Genomic DNA, 9,014 nt, shown 5'->3' with positions numbered 1-9,014 from the left:
AGCACTGTGTTGTTTTCAGAGAGCGCTTAAGCGCATGTGTATGAAACCTGAACGCATCATCATAAGTCAGCGTATCGTCTCAAGACCCTGACATTTATAGTAAAGCATAAAACATGAGAGTTTATGCTCCGTTCTTGCCCACATGGAGACACACACCCAAGCGGGCTAATGTAGACACACAAATTCGCAAGCACCAATCCCCAACCATGCACACAAAAACACCAAAGTTTAACCCCGACCCCAACACGACCACTTGATTAAATTGTTCTTTCATTTAAAATATCAGTCAGAGAATATTCAACATATTTTTTTTTAACTGAAACTAAAGGTTTGATAGAATAATAACAAAAAATATCTGCTCTTTAGTGTTTTTAATGCAAATCACTTTTCATCTCCACACATTGCATCACTCTGTTTAAGCTACTGCATAACATGCTTTCACTGAGTAGTGAAATCCCACTGAACAGATACCTTCAAGGTGACATTGCATCATTTCACGCATTATTCCTCTGTAACTGAGCCTGTCATTTTCTGTATCTTTGTAATATCTGAGATCTTGAGTAGAATTCAAATGAAAGATGAAGGTTAGTATCTCACTTGATGAATTACTATCTTAATTAAGCCTGAATGAGCCCTGCAGCTATAATGTAACGTTGTCACGCTTAACAACAGAACCAGTAAGATGTGAGCAACTGGTGTCATTAACTTTAAAACAAAGTTTATCACTTTTTTCCTAGCATGCTACTATCCTGCTAGCACAATGTTACCGTTTCATGTGTATTTATGTATTTGCTGTGTATAAAAATCCCGATAGAAAAGCTAATGTGAGAGCTCATGTAGCATCCATGAGGTATTCAAGTGTCATTGTCTGCACTGACCTGCTGGGGAAGTGTACTGATCTCAAATACGTCAGACTTTTTAAAAGATGAGGACTGTTGAATTCATCTGATGAGCTACCGAGCATCTGACAATCTTCTATTCAGATGCAAAGCCAGGTGAGCCATTCATCACAAATCCTGCATTCGCTCACACAATCCGTCACCGAACCACATTCAATTTTGCAACTATTTTGGGACGTGGCTGCAGTTGCATCTGTGTTAATGTATTTATCTTCTTTTCACAAAAAGAAAGCTATGCCAAGTATGAGACAAGGTATTAGTGACTTCAAAGAAGTGAGAAACATGTCAGAGAAATCATGAGGGACTAATGGGCTCATGCCAACTCCACCTCCAGCGGGATGTTGTCCTAATCCTGGAGTGTTTTGGGGGATAAGCCCCAATGTTGGCTCACGGAGACAATTCTTTCCAGCTCGATCTCATCAATTTCTCAGTGAAGGGTCCCCATCCAATGTTCTCCCCTTTTGTTGTGCTGTGACTTGTGTCATCTCCCAATTTATCGCACTGTGAGCGGGCAGTTTTTATCATGAAAGGTTTCTCTCCGCCTCTTTCACTCTCTGCTCCTTTGCTCCCACAGTCGTTCTCTCCCCTCTCTGTTCTGCTCTGTTTGCCGCTGCTGAAGTCTTATGGCAAGATCACAGCGGTGACACAATGTGGTCACAATTCACAAGACTGATTAACCCCCCCTCCCCATTTATAATGTACTGAAACCTATTTCTGTCAGTTCCTTCACCCAAACTTTGAGCCTGATAGATTTGTCTTGTTTTCTGTAATATCTGTAGGTCCTGTTTGATGAATGTCAACAATACATAGTCTTCTAAAGCAACAGCAAATATGCGTGAATTGAATTTGCATAAATGAAATTTAATGTAATGAATTTAATAATGAACTGCCAGCGATGAAACACTTAAGATCTCCACCAGAATCAACAAATAACAGGATAAAGTAATGCGCTACTTAGCAAGAAACAGACAACAACAAACTACTTATTAACAGTAAAATGGCTTTGAAGTTGCAGTCACAGATTAAATTCTCTCTAACTGCGTTATAATCACAGCCAAATAGCACCCCACTTCACCCCCCTCCCGTCCGCACCCCCATTTCCACCCACCCCAAAAAAGGTAAAATGACTACCATGTGAAGACTGCTCATCAGTGATGAATATTCATAGCTCTTTGGTAATGGCCGTTTATATAATCAGCGGGGATGGGGTTGGAGATGGATATGGGTTAATTATCAAGAGCAGTTTTAATTGCATTCTTCGTCACTGCGATGATGTTTCCGAATTAGCGAGAGTCTTTCTTTCTTTGTTTATGTTCATGCATTTGGAGTCAGTTAAACCAGCTGATGTGGAGACAGGATCTCTGAATGTTTTTTCTGCTTCCATAACTTCAGTAGATGAGAAAATGAAGCCCCGGTAGACGGGCTACAGGGCTCGAGAGAAGTCTGTGGAGATGCCTGCGGAAGTGAGGATAGTGGAAAACATGCTCCTAATTCTTCCCAGGGTCTCACCCTCTTAACCCCTCCACTGTTCTGAAGGCTTCAGCATTTTCTTGCAAGCACTGAAGTCCCTGTTCTGGGATACCAGATCCACTTGTAACTGTTTGCAACGATTATATGTTAAGAGACATTTCTGGAATGTCAGGCTCTTGAGTTTGACTAGCCAGTTTCAGTCATGAACTAAAACACTGATGGTTAAACTCAGGCTTTAAACATTAACATAAATGTATTTAAGCTGTCTAGATGTTAATATTTAACTGTGGAAGATAGGTGAGAAATAGATTTGTTATGTTTTACATAACAAATGTACATTTCCTGAAAAACAAGCAGACTTTGTATTTCTGTACCTGCAAAAAGAAGGCACTGGGTACATGCTGATCAGCCACTCTTGGGAAATCTTGGGTCTTGGGTTTCATGAAGATGTTAGGTTGATACTCACCACCTGAGTATTGCTATACTCCACAAGGACAGCCTCCCCACAGCACAGCATAACTGCAGTGATGTAAGAAAAACAAAAACCACAAAATTCAGAAGAAGCAGCCATCAGAAATAACTTACTTCATAATTTATTGATTAATTTTCATTTCCAATATTTTGGTTGTTACTTCAGTGCACCATGGGTCAAACAGCTACTTTTTATTTTCCCACTGAGCTGCAAATGAAAGATAGATTCTAGAGGCCAAAAATGGTTTACACGTAAAAAAAAATCTTAAGAAATACAGGAGAATGTACTATTTGAAAATAAAATAGCAAAAGAAATAAAAGAATACATAAAAATAAAAGAATTAAGAAAAACTTCATAGGGAGGATGCACTTACAGATTCTTATCATTTTTCTTTTTGTTTACATATATCTGTGGTGTCAGGAGCAAGAGTTACTATGTTCTGAGCAAGTATTACAGCACATTTTGCAAAGTGGTGCAATCGTCCAACCGATATCACGACAAACATGTAATACACAAGCTGGACACACTGTTCAAAATTAAATAAATAAATAGGTCAAGATGAAATAAATAACTATGTGAATAAATAAGACACAGATATGTAATGTGAGAATGATATTGTGAAATAATGGAACACATTTTGAAAACAATGCTCATTATTGTGAAACATATTACATTCTGCTATATAAATTTTCTTATTATTGTGAAATATTATTTCATGGTCATTATTTTTCACAATAACAGAGATTATTCCTGAGGCATTTTATTTATTTCCAGCCGTTTTTATTCCAAAATGACCTTTTTTCAAAGTCAGTCTTTATTTCAAAATCCCGTTTTTCCCGATGGTCTATTTATTTCATAATGCGACTTTTCAGCAGAATGACTTTGTCTGTCAATCAAGAAAGACAGGGCGGAGCCAGTTGTGTGATTGGTTGCTCCTTTACTCAGACATAAGTAATAGCACATGAATTGTCGATTTAGGTTTAATGGTGCAATGCATCGCCTATGCAGCTGGCGGCAGTATGCAGCTCAAAATAAACTTAAGGCACCGACAAATGCAAAACACTGGGCGCGAATAACGTTACAGGTGTATCAATTCTTGTGAAGGGCATGGCTGCAGGAAACAAGTCCGTTTCTGAGTTACTCAGAGAACTTGCTAACCGCTTAGATTGAACGTCTTCACCTCAGTCTGCGTATTGCAGCAGTGTACTGGAGATGAAGTGGTCCCTGGTCCAAGTTCTCATCACAACCGCACAGTGTTAACGTTAGCAAATGCTAACGCTATCACAGCTAGCTCCACTCCACGAAACGCTGTTCAGGGTAAGTAACGATATGTTATTATTGCTTGGTTAGTCTGTCTGTCTGGCAAAAATGAGCTTTTTAATCAGTTTAGTCACAGATTTTTTTTAATACTGTTTTTTATCATAGCAAAGAATTCTATAAATTAGGTAAGAGAAAATAATTGTCTTCTGGGTTAATGTCTGTATTACTATTTACATTGTTGTAGGTAATAGTTATTCATGACTGTTTTAAAGTGGCTTATCTTCTGTGCTAATATGGAAGACAAGTAATCTATGTGAAAGAAAAGAAAGCAATTTTAGTTCAACGTAGTGATTTTGTAAGTGGGTATAATTTGAAAATGCTTTTACTAGTACAGTGGATGTTCTTTAAATATTTAACATTTAAAGTGTGTGTCACTTTACAGACTCCAACTTCAGTTTTGGTTTGGTCTCACCGTTGTAGGTCATAACACAAACAAGTCGTCAAGTCAAGCAGCTGAGGAAAGGGCTTAAGGAAACCATGGTATGGCCGCTTCTGACAGAAAGATCAGACATCATTCCTCTTTTCTTACCAAGGGAATCAGAGACTGCTCCCTGTTGTGAGGTAAGGTCAGGTCACATCTTTTAACATCTGAATAGTAAAGCTATTTGGTTAATTTATGAAGGATGAACATTAATTGTTGACACAAAACACCAATATACTGTTTTGTATGCGTGGGTTAGTTGAACAGCTGGGTTACATTTAATAAAAATACACCTAATGTTGCTGATGCTCTTAAGACTACAAGATAAGTAAAGCTATAAAATGACTGTGGCCTGCCACAGAAGATGAAGATGAGGAAGAAGAGGAATGCTCTCGAGGATAAATGCAGAGTGGCAGGTTACCTTCGGTCCTTCATTGAAAATGGTAAGTCTGCTGCGATAGGTATTTTGCCATTGGTTTTCTCTGATTATACTTTGGTAAATTACATACAGTCCAGTGATCTTGGGTCATTAACAAAGTACACTATAGTAGAGCTGGGCGATATGAGATTTTTTCATATCACGATATTTATTTTTATTTATTTTTTTATAAAAAGGACAAGAGCGGTGAGGTCTATCGCAATAGTTTAATTTTTCTATTGAGAAAAAGTTATTTCGCAATACATATCGTTATCGTTCTATCGCCCAGCTCTACGCTATAGTATAATTTTGTTTTGTTATTTGCTCCATGCAATACATAAGAGTGGTGGCATTATCAGTTGCACTAGAATTGTATGTAGACTACTTTTAGCTTTGTTAATGTAACAGAGTTAATAATACATATGAAAAACATGCACTTACCTGTTCTTAATTATCATTTTAAGTGTGAATTTTATCATTTTTTTTTAATTGTATTTTATTTTGAAAACCCAGAAACCGGATCTCACCCTAACGTTTAGAAGCTGCTAAGGCTTCCGCTCCTCACAGCGCGCGCTTGCACTGTGAGGGTAAGTCCGGTAATGAAAGGCTCTGGCATTTTTATGGTTTCTGGTGTGAATGTTGTTACATAAGTTATATATGTCGATGTATATAGGTTCATATTGATATTAGAAAGTTTCTGTGTAACTGAAACAAAGGCGGGTTGCTGTTAAATAGTGTTTCTGCCGTATTTATGCTCTTTGGCAGTTAGTCTTTGTCAGCCCCCTAGTGGTTGCTGCGCATAGCAGGAAATGTGTTTGGATTTACCGTTTTTCTGTGCTTTTTGTGATGTTGCTTTACATTGTAGGAGCTACAATTGCCGGTACCACCAGAAGACACCTGTTGAATGTGTTTTATGTCTTCTGCAGGTATGTGAGCTTGTTAACAGCCATTTTGTCTGTAAAGCACAAGCAAGTGAAGATGTAATGCGCTATTGTTAATTTGTCCACTAGAGGGAAATGTTTAGTCGGTGGTATTTATGTTTATCCTGTTATTTTGTTTTATACGATTGTGGAATGTATTTTATTAGTCATAAGATTTCTTTTGTATACAAGCTCAGTATGACAGACTGTAAAATGGGAGAAATTATTATTTTCCACCTTTTCTTTATTAAAAAGTTAATTGTAAGTCTGTTAAGACAGCGCGCGCTTGCACTGTGAGGGAGCTACAATTGCCGGTACCACCAGAAGACACCTGTTGAATGTGTTTTATGTCTTCTGCAGAAGTAAACTGTGAAAAGCCAACCCTTCTGAGCGTCTGTGATTCTTGAAGAGCTGGAAGTGTTACATTAACATAAAAATATCTATAAAAGCTACAACAGCAATTTGAGTGGGGCAAAAATGTCTGGTGCCCTGTATGTAAGTGGTCATCTTTTATGGTATTTCTCCATAAAAGATTCAAAATGATGAATATAGGATGTCATTATAGTTTAAAACAATCTTCTGTTGCAGCATCTTGTGCACAACAAAAAGCCCTCATCAAGTTTTGGACAGGATGGGAAGTCTTGCCGAGAAATGACTGTGGAAGTGGTCAACAGCAATCTTCCAAAGTCTTCCACCGGTTTTGAAGTACTACGTCTTCCTGCACACTACTGTACCTATGAGTCATTTCTAATGGACATTCAGGTGTGTCTCAACTCTACTGACTCAGGTTTTGGTCTGGTTTACGATTGATTCCATAACCACATGGTAAAATTAGACCATTTCTTCTTTCTTGCATCACATTACTGTACTCGGTGTTCAAAGAAACGGACAATCTAGTGAGTTCTAGTTCTTTTTAATACACTTGACAGTGAAAAATACAGAGTACAGGTGTGCATTTATGGCTTTTTTAATATAAACTGATGAAGAGTTCAGATATCAAAATCAGTTGTTCACTGTACATTATAAATTACACAATATGTTTTGTTTATACTCGCTACTGATACAAAAAAAATTTCTAGAAAAAATTATTTGAATTAAGATGTTACACTACTCTACTGTGTTCATTGTATTAAATCTGCTCAGAGTTGACATGTACTGTATATCCAACCAAGAAATGAATATCATTAAAGTGACAGCTGTATAAAACAAATCCTGTTTTATAGCCATTCACTGTTTTGTTGAAAATGAAATTGGTTATGCTGTTTTGAGTCAGTATTAGCTACAAAGCTGTAGAAATTTAAAAAAAAAAAATCCTCCTGACATAGAAACTGATTAAATGTAATAATGTCTTTCTACAAGTGATTTTGAAGTATTGGTAGCACAGCAGGGTCTTGTTCATTCATTGCATCTGGGAGCTGAATCTCAGGAATGGTGATCTCATTTGATGGGCAGCGATTATGTTGTCCTGTCCAGTCCACACCATAATCCTCATCAACCTGAAAGAGCATGCACATGTTTTAAATCTAAACTGAAGAGGTGTTTCCTGCAGCTGTTCCTAGATGGACTTATTGAGTCTGGCAGGGCCTATGTGAGTTGCTTAGGCATTGGCTACCAACTAATTATTCATTCACCCATTCTAGGTCAGGATTGGTTCTCTTCAGGTATAACAAATTTAACTTTGTTTAAAGTATTGCCATCTATACCTGACAGGTGGGATAAAAGAGAATGGCTTGGGAGGCGCACAGCAAATCTCAAAGTTTTCCAATTAATGCTGAAAGAACCAAGGATGTAAATGTATTCTTGTTTTAGCTTTACCGAAGACACCAGAGAAAGTATATCTATAATGCTGCTGAAATAGACAAAACCATTTCAATAAACTCGCTATTTAACATCAACCTTGTTATGCGTTATCAGAGAACAATCAACTGCAAACAGCAATGAAACATTCAACTATGTACTATTTAAAGCACTAATGACCCTGTTGTCTAACAAGATGTGATAAGTAAGTAGACTGTGGAAAGCTGGTGGGTCTACTCTCTGTGTAAAAGGTTCCTACAGGCTCCACTGACCCCAGTCTCCGAGTTAACACACTAACAGCTAACACTGCTAAACGTGTCTCAACGCCGAGATGGCGCCGATAGCTTTAGCCGTAGCTGCCCCACTTAGTTTAGACAGTAACAAAACAAAAAAAAGTAAGCGATAATAATTCATTGTCAAACGTCATAATTAAGGTCAACACCTAAACAATGCTGTGTACAGAATCACACAGGTGCTCAATTACAGCATAAACTTACCTTAGACCATCCTCCGTCATTTTCCTCCTAATTGTGCTCGGAGACACAGAAAATGTATCGGCAATTACCCCGACGGTTATCCCGGACAGCACTAAAGTCCTGAGTGCTGCACCGGGATTTCTAGACGTGGACGGCCAACATTTGAAGACTGTTCTTCCTCGGCGTATTCCAAACGAACACGGTGCTGAATTGATCTTAAACCTTTGACAATGCTGTCATCGATGCGAACATCTTGAAGAGCAATTATCATCCCAAGCATTTCAGAAACATCTAAACGACTCAAAACAGTATCTACAGGTAAATGATCCCTCTCTGATTTGCTTAAATGAGCAGAACTGGCTGAAGTTCACACCAGTCCGCCATCCTCCGTGACTTTTGACCTAGCACGCTGTTGCTAGCTGCAGTAGCCGTCCGCGGAGCCGGTATCCAGGAAAACTAGTCGATGGTAAACGATAAGCCAATAGGTGCAAAGGTCCAGCCCACTTACATTGATTGACAGACAAAGTCATTCTGCTGAAAAGTCGCATTATGAAATAAATAGACCATCGGGAAAAACGGGATTTTGAAATAAAAACTGACTTTGAAAAAAGGTCATTTTGGACTAAAAACGGCTGGAAATAAATAAAATGCCTCAGGAATAATCTCTGTTATTGTGAAAAATAATGACCATGAAATAATATTTCACAATAATAAGTAAATTTATATAGCAGAATGCAATATATTTCACAATAATGAGCATTTTTTTCAAAATGTGTTCCATTATTTCACAATATCATTCTCACATTACATATCTGTGTCTT

General features: G+C 37.9%; 1 long non-coding RNA gene across 1 annotated transcript; it reads right to left on the bottom strand.

Annotated features, from left to right (window-relative positions):
- Positions 1–6,817: 6,817 nt before the first annotated feature.
- Positions 6,818–8,522, bottom strand: LOC147330183 (uncharacterized). Its single transcript, XR_015129074.1, has 2 exons — positions 8,215–8,522; positions 6,818–7,416 (listed from the first exon to the last, which is right to left on the bottom strand). It is a non-coding gene; the product is annotated as an uncharacterized LOC147330183 (long non-coding RNA).
- Between the last annotated feature and the right edge of the window lie 492 nt (positions 8,523–9,014).

Source organism: Aulonocara sp. 'chitande type north' Nkhata Bay, linkage group LG5, assembly GCF_057382095.1.
Source record: "Aulonocara sp. 'chitande type north' Nkhata Bay isolate Kocher_YH1m ecotype deep benthic linkage group LG5, A_spYH_male_GT1.1, whole genome shotgun sequence".
In the NCBI taxonomy this organism is placed as follows: domain Eukaryota; kingdom Metazoa; phylum Chordata; class Actinopteri; order Cichliformes; family Cichlidae; genus Aulonocara; species Aulonocara sp. 'chitande type north' Nkhata Bay.
This window is presented reverse-complemented; position numbering and strand designations above follow the sequence as displayed.